Source organism: Bos indicus x Bos taurus, chromosome 12 (assembly GCF_003369695.1).
Source record: "Bos indicus x Bos taurus breed Angus x Brahman F1 hybrid chromosome 12, Bos_hybrid_MaternalHap_v2.0, whole genome shotgun sequence".
Classification (NCBI taxonomy): domain Eukaryota; kingdom Metazoa; phylum Chordata; class Mammalia; order Artiodactyla; family Bovidae; genus Bos; species Bos indicus x Bos taurus.
The window spans coordinates 53,708,912-53,727,580 of NC_040087.1; positions in this window are offsets into that span (position 1 = coordinate 53,708,912).

Sequence of the window (18,669 nt, forward strand, 5' to 3'; positions counted from 1 at the left end):
TGAATTACCATCAACTACTCTCCAAAGAGGGGCTTCCCAGGGGGCCAAGTGGTAAATAATCCTGCCAATGCAGGAGATGCAAAGACATGGGTTCGATCCCTGGGTCAGGAAGATCCTCTGGAGAAGGAAATGGCCACCCACTCCAATATTCTTACCTGGAAAATCCTATGAACGGAGGAGACTGGCAGGCTACAGTCCATGGGATCACATAGAGTTGGACTCGGCTGAGCTCATACAAACAGTCTCTGAGGAACCTAAACCCTGGAAAAGAAAATTAAGCCCTGATTGGTGTATAACTTCGGACATGGTTCAGAATCACTCTTTACCATTTGTCACTGAAATGACCTGCCAGGATGAGGTTCACAGAGTAGCTTTCCAGACCCCAGAGATCTCCACCTGTACCCACCTTCTTCTTCACAGCAGTGGTTCCCAGCCTTGGTCACCATGGAAATCTCCCAGGGGACCACAAATCTGATGTCTGGGTCTCATCACCTGAAGTTCTGATATCATTTGTCTAGAGTGCAGCAGGGCACTTGCATTTTGTAATGCAAGTGTGATTCTACTGTGCAGCCAAGACTAGACACGCAGTTTGATACATGATGATTTTCTTTGAGATTAACCCAGTATTTTATCCTGAGCATCCTGTTTTTTCATTTCTTAGGGCTTTGAAACTATCAGCTTCTAAAACATAATTCAACTGAAAGCTGGCTTAATCACTGACACTTCTTCTTGTCTGTCTGTTTTTGTGGCCAGACTGCAGGGCATGTGGGATCTTAGATCCTTGACCAGAAATCAAACCTGCATCCCCTGGATAGGAAGTGCAGAGTTTTAATGACTGGACCACCAGGAAAGTCTCTGACTGACACTTAGTGAGATGCTCTAACAGAAAAATGATGCCTCGTCTCATCTTTTTATTATTATTATTATCATATTAATGAGATACTTCTTCAGTATCAAAGGCAAATCTTTTACCATCTAGAAATTTCAGTATTTTCCTCATCATGGATTTGTTTGCCATTGACTTTGCTTTTTTTTCAAAGGTGCCTTAAAATAGTATTTATATTGAATACTGAGTTTGGGGGCACCGCTGGAACTTCTGTGCCATAAATGAAAGCCCCTCTCACCTCAAGCTCCTAGTTCTTACTCTGAACAATTTTTCCTGTGACTGCTGTGACAAACTACCACAAAATTAGTAGTGGGCTAGAACAAAACAACAAAAACGTATTTTTCCGCAGAGTCCGAGATCAAACTGTTGGGAGGGCCACTCTCCCCCTGATGCCCCAGGGAAGACTCCTTCTGACTTCTTCCAGCTTCATTCTGGTTGGCTTCCTTGTCTTGTGGCTTCGTGACTCCACTATCTACCTCCCTCTTCTGTATCTGGGTCTTTGTCTCTCTTAGGAAAATTATCATTGGATTTAGAGACCCCTCTGCAGAAAAGGCAATGTCACCCCACTCCAGTACTCTTTCCCGGAAAATCCCATGGATGGAAGAGCCTGGTAGGCTGCAGTCCATGGGGTCGCAAAGAGTCGGACACGACTGAGTGACTTCACTTTCACTTTCCCTTTCATGTCTTGGAGAAGGAAATGGCAACCCACTCCAGTGTTCTTGCCTGGAGAATCCCAGAGAAGGGGGAGCCTGGTGGGCTGCCATCTATGGGGTCGCACAGAGTCGGACACGACTGAAGCGACTTAGCAGCAGCAGCAGATAATCCAGGATCATCTCTTCATCTCAAATCCCTTAAGTACAAAGTTGATATATATACTTTGGTTTTTTTCAAACTAAGCTTGTACTCACAAGTTGCAATCTTTTGGAGGCCACCATTCAATCTACTACCATAATCTTTCCTTATACCATGTAATTTTGTCCCTACAACAAAAGGATTTTGCCCAAAAAGGATTTTGGTTTTCCCCTTTTATAGATAAAACAAAACAAAACAAACAAATTAAAAAAAAAAAAAAACTGGCACTCAGAGTTGAATGAATGGTCAATGAATGGCTTTTATGTAGCTGAAGCAGGGCTCCTGTTACCTGGTACTGTGCCTTTTGAGCTATGGAGATGTTATCATCTGCTCTCTAACACTCTGTAAAAACATTTAGGAGATAAACTTGCTATCCAGTCGTAAGGAAAGCTGACTGTAGCACCCACAGGTCTTATTTTCTACATTTCCCACTTGGCAGTGCCTATTGTGTTTCTAAGTTTTCCTCCAACAGTTGTGCTAGCATGTTTTTTCTTTTGCCTGTAAATTGATGAATAGATAGCTTACCCCCTTTCTATTCTAAGCTAACAAATAAAAGCTGGAATCTCTTATGACAAAGTAGTTCTTCCATATGAAGCAGCGGAATATCTGTAACATCTCTTCATCTTAAAGGACAAAGAAGATAAAGTGAAATGTACAGATATATGGCCTGAAACATCTGAGGTCCACATCTCATTAATTGCCTGATTGATGGGGATGCAGAGTGTGTGTGTTAGTCGCTCAATCGTGTCTGACTCTTTGCCACCCTATGAACCACAACCCAACAGACTCCTCTGGCCATGGGATTCTGCAGCCAAGAATACTGGAGTGGGTTGCCATTCCCTTCTCCATAGCCTTCCTGAAATATTAACAGAGAGTTTGCTTTTCCTTGTGGCTTTCATTCTTAAAAAGTGAAAGATGTTGTACTCTTTCTGGCCATCTATGTGACACTGCAGAGAAGTCCAACTGCCTACATTGATCACGGAGAAGAAATGGAAATGGCCATGGCTGAAATAGTCCTAGTCCAGGGCAGAAGGGCAAACCCATGTCCCGCATTGCAATAGAACACCACGCTTATTTAAATTTAAACTGAGGGCTTGCCAGGACAGCCACCTCTTTCCAGCTGCAGAAACATGGCATTAGTGAAATGTCAGCTCGAGTTAAGATCACCAGTGGCCTTTTCTGTGCACATTGTTCCATGTTTCTGCACAAAGATAGCAGAGCATGGCCATGCCTCTGCTCTGGCGATCGATCTGCCTTCGTGTCTGATATTACCTTACATCGCTGGGGCCAGGTGGGTGTGAGCGAGGGGGCAGAAGGACGGCGTTTACTCATTGAACCTTGAGGTAGAGCCTTAGCAAGTGGCCTGTTGGCTGTAAGTTGCTGAACCGACAGCAGAGTGGGTCCCCTTTAAGGGTTTGCCATGATAAGAGCAGATCTCCGAGGAGTTCAATGTCTGCGTGATCTAAAACCAGGGCAGTCAAGCTGAAGCCGATGTGTGCTCTAACCTGTTTGCACTGAATACTCTCCATAAATAATTTATAGCCAAGACTGCTAGCTATTATTACAAAAATACCAGATTGCGTTTTGACACACGCATCCAGCTTGTAAGTCAATAGATACGTTTCACCTAGTGTGTGTGGACCTGGTGCAAGTCACCTATCCAAGTGTGTTTTCCAACAAGGTAATTTAGCTCTCCCAAGCCATCCAGGAGAAGCGCTTTTTGAAGAAGCCAGCACCCTCAGCCAAACAACCCGCTGTTGGTCTAAGTCTTTATTTTATTGTTTCTTAGTATGAATTAAGGACTTCATTCTGATTTTTTTTCCTTCTCCTCTGCATAGCATTCTTGTGAATTTCAAGTCATTTGAGTCTAAAGTTAAAGTGAAATTGTTGGCTATGAGAAATATTGTTCTGCTTTGCTTTTTAAAAAATATTTTATCTGTTTGGCTTCCCTGGGTCTTTGTTGTAGCACTAGGGCTCTTTGGTCTTCTTGAGACATGAAGGATCTTTAGTTGTGGCATGTGGGATCTAGTTCTTTGACCAGGGATCGAACCTGGACCCCTTGCATTGGGAGCACAGAGTCTTAACCATTGGACTACCAAACCACTGCTTTGCTTTTTCAAAGGCTACCATCTATGGCAGCACCTGGTATTGCCTCTCAGATATGCTTGAATCTGAGAAAGCATGTCACTACAGATGTGTTTTAACACACACCCCCTCCGTCACCCAGTCTTGTGGTTTTCTTCAGCCTGGCATATTCCTCAAAGACAAGAATGTTGCCCCAGGACGACAAAAGCCGTGACTTTGTAAATTCTCTTTAGGAAGTAGGAAAGCAGTTTCTGCATTCTGTGGTCTCAAAAATAGGTAATAAAGCAGCCTAATAAATATGTAAGAAGGGAACCACATTAGATTTCCTTGTGATGGTGGCTAAAGTTACAGGCCTCATTCAGTTTGGGTTTGTTTTTTTTTTAAGAGAAAGCCCAAGAACACCATTCAGATATTGCCCTGGCTTCATGACCAATCAATAGCAGAGTGGCAGGGTCTCCCTTATTCTTTGATGAGGTACATTTATATGCAACGAAGGGTTGCATGTATATTTAATAAGAAACTCCATTATGTATACACATGGTGGGAGAAAGAAGAAAGGAGATGTTTGTGCTGGCTGTGGTAATGCTATAATAAGAAATGTGTCTAAAAATTATTTGCTACAGATTTAAAAGGATGATCTTATGTGGAAGAGAAGGCAGGTAGGAAATGGTGGTTCCAGGTGAAGATAGCTTTTAAATATTCACATGCCTTAAGTAGAAAGCATTTGATAGTGGGCTGTTCATGACATACAATATTCTGTCAATGGAAACATCCCCAGAAATACTAACAGTGGCTTTCATTTAAAGCTTTTTTTTTTTTTTTTTTTTTTGCTAGAGCATTATTTGGTAGCAGCAGCTTTGGGCTGGATGAGGAATATATACCAGCAGTTTATCTGAAAGAAGTAATTTGAATTACATAATATTTTAAGCTACTTTAAATTAGCTAGAGTATCTGAGTAGTTGATCTACCTACTTATAAACTCTTACAAAGCTGAAACTTAAAAAAAAATCAGTCAGTAAATACCATCCAATAGCATTAATATAATTTCAAGAAACATTTTGAAAGTGAAATGTGAATTTACTAAGGTTTGATTAGCTTAATATGCTAATTAAAGAAAATAATGGCATATAGATAATAGAAGAGACTATCTCCATATTATTTTTTTTCAGTAAGATAATATTAACTGTAGATTTTATGTATGTGGATCTACCTCAACTTCTTCTGTTTCTTCCTTGTATCCTGCATTCATCTTGACACTCTTGTTTCCATTTCCACCCAGCACACAAGGCCCTCTTCACATTTTTATTATCACTTTTATGACTTCTTTTATGACTGGACAGCTTTCTGTGCTCTTGTCTTGACTCTGGTCCCCCATCCTTGCATCAGTTTCCGGTATAGATGCCACTCCCCCGCCAGCCTTCCTGTTGACCTTCTTCCTGCTCAGAGCCTCACCCATTTTTCATTGCCTTTCCGTCCTGCATAGTCTTCTCCTAAGCTGGCAGTAGGGGCCTCTTGCTGGCTAATTCGCTCTTAATACATGACTTCAGGGGAAGTCAGTGGGGGCCCCAAACATCTTACAGCTTGCCTCTACACCAGCCTGCAGAAGCAGCTGCTTCTGTATCCTACCCACTTATAATGCCTTTCCTCTGCAAGGTCCCTTTGCTAAGACTTTTCAATTCTTGCCCATTTCACCTTTTCCTGGGGGATTTTCCTGCTAACTTGATCTCATCTCCATTACTACCTTATATGCACACATTTTATATATTTAACCTCTGAGGCATTCAACTATTATTTCATCTACCTGGAGTAAGTCTCTCCCTCTATTTATTCCCACCTTCTAGTCCCCCATTTATGCCTAAAGACTCACTTTGCACAGTTCTTCTAGGAAGCCTTCAATGACTCCCTAAAACAAGTGATTCAAATACTAAATGCTGGGTGCCAGAGTATGAGAAGTTTTAGACATTCACAATGAAGTGAGAAGAAATTTATTCTCACAAAATTATATGTTATAAAAGGATTGTTCTTTATTCCAGAATTATAGTCTTTGGGAGAAGTAAGATGCTATGAAATGATAGTGATAATAGAAAACTTTTTTCAAATGTACTGATTTGGGGTAAGAAAAATGTTACCACTCAGATTGATTGCAGGATAGAGGGGAAATTTTTGGTCCTTAAGTGAGGAATCTGAAACCACTCTCCTGAAGCTGGCATCTTCTGTACACTGCTGCGGTAACATTCGGACTTCCCAGGTGGCTCTAGTGGTAAAGAACCCCGCTGCCAATGGAGGAGACATAACAGATACGGGTTTGATCCCTGAGTTGGGAAGATCACCTGGAGAAGGGCATTGACAAGCCACCCCAGTGTTCTTGCCTAGGGAATCCCATGGACAGAGATGCCTGGAAGACTACAAGTGCATTGGGTCGCGGAGAGTCAGATATGACTCAAGTGACTTAGCATGCAGTAACATTTACCATGCTGTGGTATAACTTTATCCACTCATTTGTTGATCTCTGTCCCTGGGTGTTGAGTACTTGTATGATATTCATTATAACATCCTCAGTGTTCAGCATGATTAATATATGAGTGAAGGAAATAACAGGGGAATGTGTAGCACTTTATTGTACCAGGACCCTTAGTCCGTTTCTCTTGACAAGTAGTTCTTGATCTGAGTTCCGTGGACCCATAGGTAGGATCATGGAAGGGCCAAGAACAGGATCACGGGGCCCAAGAACAACGAAAAATGTATGCAAAACTTGCATGTAAAGCAGTTTTTTTTTTTCCCGGGGAGAGCATCTATAGCATTTTCAAAGAAGTCATAACCATCAAAGATGAATGATCACACTGCAGAAATTATGTCAGGATTTTCTGAATAATTAAAATGGGTAAGATTCTACACTGACTCTGGAGCTACAAAAGTGCATTAGGTGCAATTCTTTTCTTCAAAGAACTCATTCATGGTCAGGCTGGTCCAGTAGAACAGGCCAATACAAACTGCTGGTGGTAAGGACTGCGATAAATGTATGCGGCTCTATGGGAGCATGTAGGACACCGCCTGGTGGGGTGCAAGGCTACCCAGAGGAGGTGACATTTGAGTTGGGTCTTGAAGAACAAACAATTTATTATGCAACAAATGAAAGAGATATGAGATACTCTAATGATCCAAATGAAAGTCTAAATTTAGCAAAAGCAAGAACCCAGTCTCCTGCATTGCAGGCAGATGCTTTACAGTCTGAGCTAAAAGGGAAGCCCAAAAGCAAGAACAAAAACTGCTAAATGTGCACATACACACACATCTGTGCAGTGGAAATAAACTCTCATGCCCATGATGCTTTTTTTTTCTTTCATTCCTAATAGTATCTAACCTAGTGTTAACCAGACTGCACTATTTCCCCAAACTTAGAAGGTGAAAGTACATGGAAAAGTCACACCATGTGACAGATAACAAATATAAGTCATCAAAATATTTTTGATTGTAAGGGCAACATTAAAGATTCTTCTAATACCCCTCCAAGCTACTTATCCTGAGATGTCATGGATTTTTGAGGCCTGTTCCTACAAATGGGGCTTCTCAGATGGTGCTAGTGGTAGAGAACCTGCCCACCAATGCAGAAGACATAACAGATGTGGGTTCGATCCCTGGGTTGGGAAATTTCCTGGAGGAGGGCATAGAAATCCACTCTAGTATTCTTGCCTGGAGAATCCCATGGACAAAGGAGCCTGGTGGGCTACAGTCCACGGTGTCACAAAGAATCAGACATGACTGAAGCGACTTAGCGCACACACATACATGTTCCTACAAATGGCGAGGAAGAGTTGTGTACTTGGGAAAGCAGGAGAATGTCAAAAAAAAAAAAGATGACTGGATTGAGCCCCTGAGCCCAGTTTGTGTGGACCCTGCCATGCACAGGGCAGCTAGCAACTTAACTGGTGTGTTTGTGCAAATTAAAATGGGTACCTCTTCCTCTGAGTGAATTCAGTGTGATGCCAGCTTGGTGAGCAAAATGTGAGTTGAATTCCAGCCCCCACTCACTCAGCTGGGTTCCGTCTAACTCTCAAGTCCTATAACTGCAACAGGGACAATACAAACGATTTTATTTTACCTCATTTTAGGATGCATTGAGCTGATCAGTGTTGAGCTGATATTGGGATGGTAAAAAGCTAGAGGAGCTCCCCAAACCTTTGCCCTCATGGAAGGTAAAGCAAGTGTGTAAAGCATGAGCTGCGGCAGCAACTTCAACTCCAGGAATTGCTGTGGAATCAAAGAAGTCACTTGTCTACTCTAAGCCTTTATACTTTGCAACATTCTTGCAGGCACGACACTGTGATAGAGATAAAGAGCTAAACTCAGCACATTTTTAGGATAAGAGGCTCCAGAGAAGAGTAATTCTAAATGAAAAAAAAAAAAAAATTCATTTGTTTTGTCCACTGTTTGGAAGGAAAATTTCAGGGCTAACAGCAGACTATGGATTTTCAATCAGAACAGCATTATTGAATGAAAAATGATTCTAGTCGTGCTCATAACATAATCCTGTTGGTTTTCTTCATAGCATATCAACTACCTCCTTCTGTAATAAGTCTCAGAAAATACAAAGAACTCTAAAGCAGACATAACTTTGACTAGTTCAATATATACAATATATTAAATATATAACATATAAGATTTATATACATATATACAATCAGATAAAAAAACAGTTACCTTGCAAACCAGCACCAGATTGCAACAAATAGCAAGGGTATGAGCCTCTTAAAAGTGTCTCCCGGACTTGCTTGGTCCTTCCGTTTCTTTTTGGTAGAAGTTCAAAATCTCTGCCGAGATAGTCCTTTAGCACAAACCATGATACTATCTCTAGAAGTCACCTATACACTGCTTCTACAACACCAAATGATGTAAGAAGCCTTTGAGGGTGTTATCTGTAACCCTGGTTCAGATTGTTTTGTCTATTTGCCACTCTAAAAGAAAATTCTCAGCTTAGAGAATGGGAAGAAAGCATAAATCAGTATATTTCAAAAGGAAAAGAAAATAAGGATTATGAGTTTGGTGTCTGTAGATGGACTGTACACTCCTTGGATAATGTATTTTACCTGTTAGCAAACAGTAGGTGCCTAATTAGTATCTGTTGAATGACCATCTTGGAAGAAGAGAAGGAAAGCTCTGGAAAGCAAGATGATTTGTGTATGTCTTCAAGAATTTTCTGGCCCACCTAGAAGATAATCACATTTTTCACATGTGAAGTTTAATCTGTTTTCTTACCACTGTTTCTTTTTCTGTAGTTAAATAGGTCTAAAGCACCTCAGGCTAGAAATCTGAACCCTTGTCCTGAAATAGTTCTTAACCCCAGGGTTGTACATTGTATTTATAGTATCTCTTTGCAGTTCACCGGTGAATCCAGTAATAGAGCCTACTTAAGAAGTGCTGAAGCAGTGACTGTAGCAAAAGATAATAACAATAAAAGCTCTAGAAGAGGATACAGACTCTTGTCATGTTTACTAAGCTATCAGCTCAATTTGATTTTCAATATGGGAGAATCGTCAAAAGACACGTTTCTGTATCTCTGTGAGCCGAGGTCCCTCTCTTTCACGCTTAGATATATGACCACTTCAGCACACCTAGCTGCTTTCACCCATGAAGGCATTATTGTTTGTGTACTAAGCCTTGGCACACACAGTAAACTGTTTTCCACAAAATCGGCGAGCTTGAAGACCCACCAGATTTCAGTGCCTAGGTTCCTGAATATTTTTACTCAGTTTTTTTCATCTCCTTTTAGCTTTTCATTTCATCTTCACTTCCATACTTCAGTCTCAGTGGGTGAGCAGTTAGAAGCTTTCTGAAATAAGTAGAAAAACCTTTCAGATTCCCTGATGCTCTGTGGGTGGCACAAGAGGGTTGTGTGGCTGGATGCAACCCACACTTAATTGATGCCGAATTTAGAGTCACAGACATGGCCTTGATCATCCATAGGCATATGTGATGGATAGCCGCTCTGGCCATCTGCTCAGCCATCCATCTCTGTTGGAAAACGACGGTGATTGCTGGGGACAGTGGAGCTGACATCAGCAGAAATGACCACAAGAGTCAGATGAAAAGGCAGCAAGGGAGGGGCTGCTGCTGCTGCTGCTAAGTCACTTCAGTTGTGTCCAACTCTGAGCGACCCCAGAGACGGCAGCCCACCAGGCTCCCCCATCCCTGGGATTCTCCAGGCCAGAACACTGGAGTGGGTTGCCATTTCCTTCTCCAATGCATGAAAGTGAAAAGTGAAAGTGAAGTCGCTCAGTCGTGTCCGACTCCTAGTAACCCCATGGACTGCAGCCTACCAGGCTCCTCTATCCATGGGATTGGGAGCTGGTCTTTAATCTGCTCTCTGAGGCCGTTTGTGAATGAGAGCAATTCTAGTCACTTCGGCCCAGACACTTTGCAGATTTTTCAGCCCAAAGAAAATGGCATGTCTCTAGAGATAGGCAGCCATGAAAGTTTAGCAGAGCCTGTAGGTCAGAATATGGATTATCTAACTTTCCTCACATTCTGAAAGATGGGAACTTAAACTGAGGCAAACTCTATCCACACCAATCCATCGGATGCTTGAGTCTATTTTATAGATTGGAACAGTATTATTGAATACAGTTTCCACTGTGCCTACAGCAAAGCCAATGAAAGTAACCCAGCCCTTACCCTCTGGAACATACAGCCTTCATAGAATTTTGCTTTCAAAATAAACTTTCAGTGCGAATGTGAGTAACAATCCCAGGTAGTTTATATGATTTGTAAAAGAGTGCCCTTGTAGACAATGGCTTATCTCAAGAATGTAACTCTATGAAGAGTGTAATTCTATCTGGAGGTGATAGTATTAAGCAAACAAGATCTTGTAGTGCCTTGTATCATTTATTAATAGAAGAAGTAGTGTCAATATTACATATTTCTTAGAATATTCAATATTGGGTTGAATAGAGTCCCCCCAAACAGATGTCTACATAGAATCTCAGAATGTAATCATATTTAGAATAAGAATCTTTGCAGATGTAAATAATATAAAGACCTTGAGGTGACAGCATCTGAAGTAGGTTGTGCCCTAAATATCTCATATAATTATAACTATATTCTATTTCCTGAGCAGGTTTTTGCTCCAGAGTCTTTATATTTACTCTTCCTTTTTCTTGGGATGAAATATTTTAATGAGACTTTCTGAGATTTTTACTTCTTCCTTTAATAGAATAGTTATGAATTCAAAATTCCTACTATATCAAATATTTAAAAATCAGGTAAAAAGCAAAACAATTGAAGGCATCAGAGGACAACCAAGGCAGCCAGGACTTTAAGGATCAAGACTTCAGAGAGAAGGAAAATGAAATGAAAGAGCATGTCTTAGTCTGCTCTGGCTGCTGTAACAAAGCACCAGAGATTGAGTGTCTTCAACAACAGAAATTTAGTTCTCACAGTTCTGGAGGCTGGGGAGATCAAGACCAAGGTGTTGGCTGACTTGTTCCAAGTAAGACTCGCCTCTTGGCTTGCAGATGACCCCTTTCTCCCTGTGTCTTCACATGGTGCTGGGGAGAGAGGCAGGGAGATTTTATAAGGCCACAAATCCTTTCAGATTCGGAGATCATCTTTATGACCTCATTTAATGTTAATTACTTCCTAAAAGTCCTATCTCTAAATATAGTCACATTGGAATCAGAGCTTCAGCAATGAATTTAGAGGGGGTACTGTCCACGTTGATGATGTTTAGTCACTAATTCCTGTCCAACTCCTTGTGACCCTATGGACTGTAGTGCACCAGGCTCCTCTGTCCATGGTATTTCCCAGGCAAGAATACTGAAGTGGGTGCCATTTTCTTCTCCAGGGGAACTTCCCAACCCAGGGATCGAACCCAAGTCTCCATGCTTGGCAGGCAGCTTCTTTACCACTGAGTCACCTGGGAAGCCCATACAGTCCATGACAGGACAGTCGTTTCTGATTTTTTTACCTTGAGACATTCGCTGATTTGCAGCCTGAGTTCAGAAGGCAGAGTGAAAAGCAGTGCCTTCGAGCATTCGGCAGCCTCATGGGAACTAGACAAAAACTGTAGTTCATGGCTGCGAGGGCAGTCAGAATCAAGGGGTTTGGGTCTTGGAACAAAGGGAACTTCAAAGAAGTGAGCTCAAACACCCTGTGCTCCTTTTTACCTCAACATATTTGCCAGTTCTTAAGTTGCAGTGGTTGAAAGGCTTGGAATTCAAGAATCAAGTTCCAGCAAGACAGTCAAAATCTGAGCAGACCTTTGATAGTTTCACAATGAGGGGGAGATAGAAATTCAGTTTCTAGGCCTGTCAAGGTGAAGGATCCCTGCTAAACACCCCTGGCTTTCAGTTGCAATCCCTGAAATGCTATTTCCTAGAAGTAGGGGCAAACCGGAAATAAACTGGCTCCTACCATAATACAGAGTTGCTGTATGTTGTATACACAATTTCTGGCTTTCCAAAAAAGAAAAAAAAAAAAAATTAGGTTGTCAGCATATAGGGCCAAATGCTGAAAATGAAGAAAAGAGACACTCTGGTGCTCATCTGTACATCAGGAACCCTCACATTCCTTCAGAACTTCTTTCTATAAACCTGTAACATCATCAGGTAATCCTTTGTGTGTGAAGCTCCATTATGGGGCAAAGCAAATGTGAGTTTGCAACAAGGGATGAACAGCACTGTCTCACCAAGACATTTAGAATATGCAATATATACAGTCGTTAAAATTCCACTTTTACATGAAAGGTAAAATCGGTGGCTGTAACAAGATTCCCCAAATCAGGAAGAACCTCTGACACCTTAACTGACTGTAATGGCACCAACAGCATCAGATGTGAACTTTTTACTCCTACATTAAATTCTTGTGTCTTCAATTCTGTCTCAGATCTCGAGCTCAGGATCCCTAAAGAATGTTCAAACTACTGCACAATTGCACTCGTCTCACATGCTAGCAAAGTAATGCTCAAAATTTTCCAAGCCAGACTTCAACAGTACATGAACCATGAACTTCCAGATGTTCAAGCTGGATTTAGAAAGGGCAGAGGAACCAAAGATCAAATTGCCAACATCTGTTGGATCATCAAAAAAGACAGTCCATCTACTTCTGCTTTATTGACTATGCCAAAGCCTTTGACTGTGTGGATCATAATAAATTATGGAAAATTCTTAAAGAGATGGGAATATCAGACCACTTCATCTGCCTCCTGAGAAATCTGTATGCAGGTCAAGAAGCAACAGTTAGAACCAAACATGGAACTACAGTTCTGGTTCCAAATTAGGAAATTAGTACATCAAGGCTGTATATTGTCACCCTGCTTATTTAATGTATATGCAGAGTACATCATGCAAAATGCTGGGCTGGATGAAGCACAAGCTGGAATCAAGATTGCCAGGAGAAATATCAATAGCCTCAGGCACATAAGATGACACCACCCTTATGGCGGAAAACGAAGAAGAACTAAAGAGCTTTTTGATGTAAATGAAAGAGGAGAGTGAAAAAGTTGGTTTAGAACTCAGCATATAGAAAACTAAGATCACGTCATCTGGTCCCATCACTTCATGGCAAATAGATGGGGAAGCAATGGAAACAGTTACAGACTTTCTTTCTTGGGCTCCAAAATCACCGCAGATAGTGACTGCAGCCATGAAATTAAAAGATGCTTGCTCCTTGAAAGAAAAGTTATGACCAACCTAAACAGCATATTAAAAACCACAGACATTACTTTGCCAACAAAGGTCCATCTAGTCAAAGCAATGGTTTTTCCAGTAATCATGTATGGATGCGAGAGCTGGACTATAAAGAAAGCTGAGCACCGAAGAATTGATGCTTTTGAACTGTGGTGTTGGAGAAGACTCTTGAGAGTCCCTTGGACTGCAAGGAGATCCAACCAGTCCATCCTAAAGGAGATCAGTCCTGAATATTCATTGGAAGGACTGATGCTGAAGCTGTGGCTCCAATACTTTGGCCATCTGATGGGAAGCACTGACTCATTTGAAAAGACCCTGATGCTGGGAAAGATTGAAGGTGGGAGAAGGGGACAACAGAGAGTGAGATGGTTGGATGGCATCACTGAATCAATGGACATGAGTTTGAGCAAGCTCCAGCAGTTGGTAATGGACAGGGAAGCTTGGCATGCTGCAGTCCGTGGGGTCACAAAGAGTCAGACATGACTGAGCGACTGAACTGAACTGAACTGAATTGAACTGAAAGCACAGGAATCAGTTCTTATTCTGCATTGACTAATATGTCCAACTAAAACAAATAACTGAGAGAGACTCTACAATGTGGTATTAATAATTATCTGAAGCCTTGAGGCTCCCTTCCTCTTCGAAGCTTTAGAAAATAATAGTGTATCATAAATTTCATTGTGCTTTACTGTTTGTGATACATTTTTGTGTTTCTCATCTCACTAGATCCAAAAACCATACCTAGAGGTGTGCTTGGTGAGTTTCATGGTGTGAATGAGGAAGGTGAAGCCCAGAGAGATTAAGGAATTTGCAAAAAGTGGAGCAATAGGTAAATACCAGATTTGGAACTCTTGATCAATCTGGTTTTAGATTCTAACCTCTAACATTTACATATCACTTTAGGTAATATGTATTTTATTATAGTTTACATAGTTTGTGCTTATAAATATTTATGTGTATGTGCATTACATTTGACATTGAGGTGCTTTGCTACCAATATGACACTTTCATTTGCTGGCAGTTTTTAAAGGTTCAAAATACGAAAAGGGGGAAGTGGGGAAAGAAGTCAGTCGACCATGTCTCATTCACTGACTCCTTGAGAAAGCTGCCAGGTCCTCTGTCACTTGAGAGGAAGTGTCCCTTCCTGGGAGGCTTGCCACCTGGGGCCCTGGGAGCTGACCTTTAGGCCACTGACCCTGGCTAACACTGGACAGAGTCACAGATTCTGGTTGAACTGTGGAGTGTAGAACTTTCAGCCTGACTTCTCCACCATTTAATTAAAACGGACTAGTAGAAAACCTAAAAGAGCCAAAAGTTGACTTTTTGGATCAAGTGCCCTTTTGAACAAAGATAGTCCTTAAGTTCATCCAAAGCAGTGGTTGTCAGCTAAGGATGATTTTGCCCACCTCCTGGGAGTCATTTGGCAATATCCAAAAATATCCAGACACTTTTGGTTGTTCCAACTGGAAGAGGGGGGCTACTGCGTCTAGTGGGTGGAGACCAGGGGAGTTGCTAACTAACCTACAACGCATAGGATGGCTCCCTACAATGAAGAATTCTCCAGCTCAGAATATCAACAGTTTTGAGGTTTGAAATGCTGATGGACAGTTCTTAAGGTCTGCTGAAATGCAGAAGCCCTTCAATTCCCTCCTCATACCAGCCAGACCTCACCCTGACTCATTTAACTAACTAGAAACTCCAGTTGGCGTCAACTCCAAATTAAGCCTGAACTTAGTGAAATTAAATCCATACCTCAGTACTAAAACTAAAGAAAAGCAAGAAGAATTTTTCCATAAAATCAGGATAGTGGTCACAAATAGAAAGAAGGAAGGAGTTGTGATTAGTAGGGTGAATGCAGAGGACTCATAGCATGGCTGGCAGTGTTTTATTTCCTGACTTTGATGATGATTACTCTGAGATTCACTTGGTAATAATTCATTAAGACACACAGTCAATGCTCTTTTCTTTGTGTGTTGCATTTCAAAATGAAAAGGCTTAAAGACAACACACCTCACTCATTTGCCTCTGTTCTGAAATAATTAGACTAAAGAAATACTACTGATGTGAGTGATCCTACTGTGTGTGTGTGTGCTCAGTTGTGTCTGACTTTTTGCAACCCCCTTGCACTGTAGCCCACCAGGCTCCTCTGTCCATGGAATTTTCCAGGCAAGAACACTGGAGCGGGTTGTCATGCGCTCCTCCAGGGCATCTTCCTGACTCAGGGATCGAACTTGCATCTCATCATGTTTCCTGTGTTGACACGTGGATTCTTTACCATTAGCACCACCTGTATTCATACTGAATAACACATAATTGAAAAATAGTCAAAGCCCAGTCCTTAAACTAGAAATCCTGGTACCACCTAAAGCTTTTTCTCCTTGGTCCTTAAAACTGATCAGTCACTAAATTCTATATATGTACACTGGGGTACACACACATACAACTGATCACTGAATATTGCAAAATAACTATCAAAGGGACCAAATTTCCAATGGCTGATAACTGATGCATTTACTCCCAAAGCTTAGAAATTGCCAACCAGAGAAGGCAAGAGCATGCCCAAGAGGCAAGGACAGAGCAAAATCACCTAGAGATCACTGGGATTTTTCCAAATTTTAAAACTTTAATTTTTCATTTACTTCAGTTCCATTCAGTTGCTCAGTCATGTCTAACTCTTTGAGACTCCATGGACTGCAGCAGGTCAGGCTTCCCAGTCTATCACCAGTTCCCAGAGCTTGCTCAAATTCATGTCCATTGAGTCAGTGATGCCATCCAACCATCTCATCCTCTGTCATCCCCTTCTTCTCCTGCCTTCAATTTTGCCCAGCATCAGGGTCTTTTCCAATGAGTCCGTTCTTTGCATCAGTTGACCAAAGTATTAGAGCTTTGGCTTCAGCTTCAGCTTCAGTCCTTCCAACGAATATTTGGAATATCCCATATTCAATGAACATTTAAAGGACCAGTTTCCTTTAAGATTGACTGGTTTTGAACTCCTTGCAGTCCAAGGGACTCTCAAGAGTCTTCTCCAACACCACAGTTCAAAAGCATCAATTCTTCAGCCCTCAGCTTTCTTTATGGTCCAGCTCTCACATCCATACTTGACTACTGGAAAAACCATTGCTTTGACTAGATGGACCTTTGTTGGCAAAGTAATTTCTCTGCTTCTTAATATGCTGTCTGGGTTGTTCATAACTTTCCTTCCAAGGAGTAAGAGTCTTTTAATTTCATGGCTGCAGTCACCATCTGCAGTGATTCTGGAGCCCAAGAAAGAAAGTCTGTCACTGTTTCCATTGTTTCCCCATCTATTTGCCATGAAGTGATGGAACCTGATGCGGTGATCTTAGTTTTCTGAATGTTGAGTTTTAAGCCAGTTTTTTCACTCTCCTCTTTCACTTTCATCAAGAGGCTCTTTAGTTCTTCTTCTCTTTCTGCCATAAGGGTGGTGTCATCTGCATATCTGAGGTTATTGATATTTCTCCAAGCAATCTTGATTCCAGCTTGTTCTTCATCCAGCCCAGCATTTTGCATGATGTACTCTGCATATACGTTAAATAAGCAGGGTGACAATATACAGCCTTGACGTACTAATTTCCCAATTTGGAACCAGTCTGTTGTTCCATGTTTGGTTCTAACTGTTGCTTCTTGACCTGCGTACAGATTTCTCAGGAGGCAGATAAGGTGGTCTGGTATTCCCATCTGTTTAAGAATTTTCCACAATTTATTGTGATCCACACAGTCAAAGGCTTTGGTGTAGTCAATAAAGCAGAAGTAGATGTTTTTCTGGAACTCTCTTGCTTTTTCAATGATCCAACAGATGTTGGCAATTTGATCTCTGGTTCCTCTGCCTTTTCTAAATCCAGCTTGAGCATCTGGAGGTCCACAGTTCACCTATTGCTGAAGCCTGGCATGGAGAATTTTGAGCATTACTTTGCTAGTATGTGAGACGAGTGCAATTGTGCAGTAGTTTGAGCATTCTTTGGCATTGCCTTTCTTTGAGATTGGAATGAAAACTGACCTTTTCCAGTCCTGTGGCCACTGCTGAGTTTTCCAAATTTGCTGGCATACTGAGTGCAGCACTTTTACAGCATCATCTTTTAGGATTTGAAATAGTTCAAGTGAAATTCCATCACTTCCTCTAGCTTTGTTCATAGTGGTGCTTCCTAAGGCCCACTTGACTTAACAATCCAAGATGTCTGGCTCTAGGTGAGTGATCACACCATCGTGGTTAACTGGGTCATGAAGATCTCTTTTGTATAGTTCTTCTGTGTATTCTTGCCACCTCTTCTTAATATCATGTGCTTCTGTCAGGTCCATACCGTTTCTGTTCTTTATTGAGCCCATATCTGCATGAAATACTCCCTTTGTATCTCTAATTTTCTTCAGGAGATTTCTAGTCTTTCCCATTCTATTGTTTTCCTCTATTTCTTTGCACTAATCACTGAGGAAGGCTTTCTTATCTTTCCTTGCTATTCTTTGGAACTCTGCATTCAAGTGGGTATATTTTTCCTTTTCTCCTTGACTTTAGCATCTCTTCTTTTCTCAGCTATTTGTAAGGCCTTTTTGCATTTCTTTTTTGGGGGAATGGTCCTGATCACCACCTCCTGTACAAGGTCATGAACCCCAGTCATTAGTTATATAAAATTTTTCATTAGTTACATAAAAATAACGTATACAGTTTTCTTTTTAAATTTTGATGATGGAAAATTTTCCTTTAAAAATTAAAGAAAAATTTTCCCCCTGGAGAAGGAAATGGCAACCCACTCCAGTATTCTTGCCCGGAGAATCCCACAGAATGAGGAGCCTGGCAGTCCATGGAGCCGCAAAGAGTCAGACACAATTGTTTGCGACTATACAATAAAAATAATGCAAGGATAATTAGTGGATTCTTTTAATTTAGGAACTGTTGAACAGTTCTGATGAAAATTTTCCTTTATCATTTGTTTGATAATTTCTCTTCATGTTTTTGCTTTTGCTTATTCTAGATATCCTATATGTAACTTTTTCATTACTAACGTAATTTTCTTAACTATTTTCTCGTATTTTCCATATATTGCCTTTTTTATACACTGTAAGTGAACTTCTTGCATTTATCTTCTAATTCATCGAGGGCGTTTCTTATTTGTTGAGCTATTTGATTTTTAATTTACAAGAGCTCTTCCCTGTTAT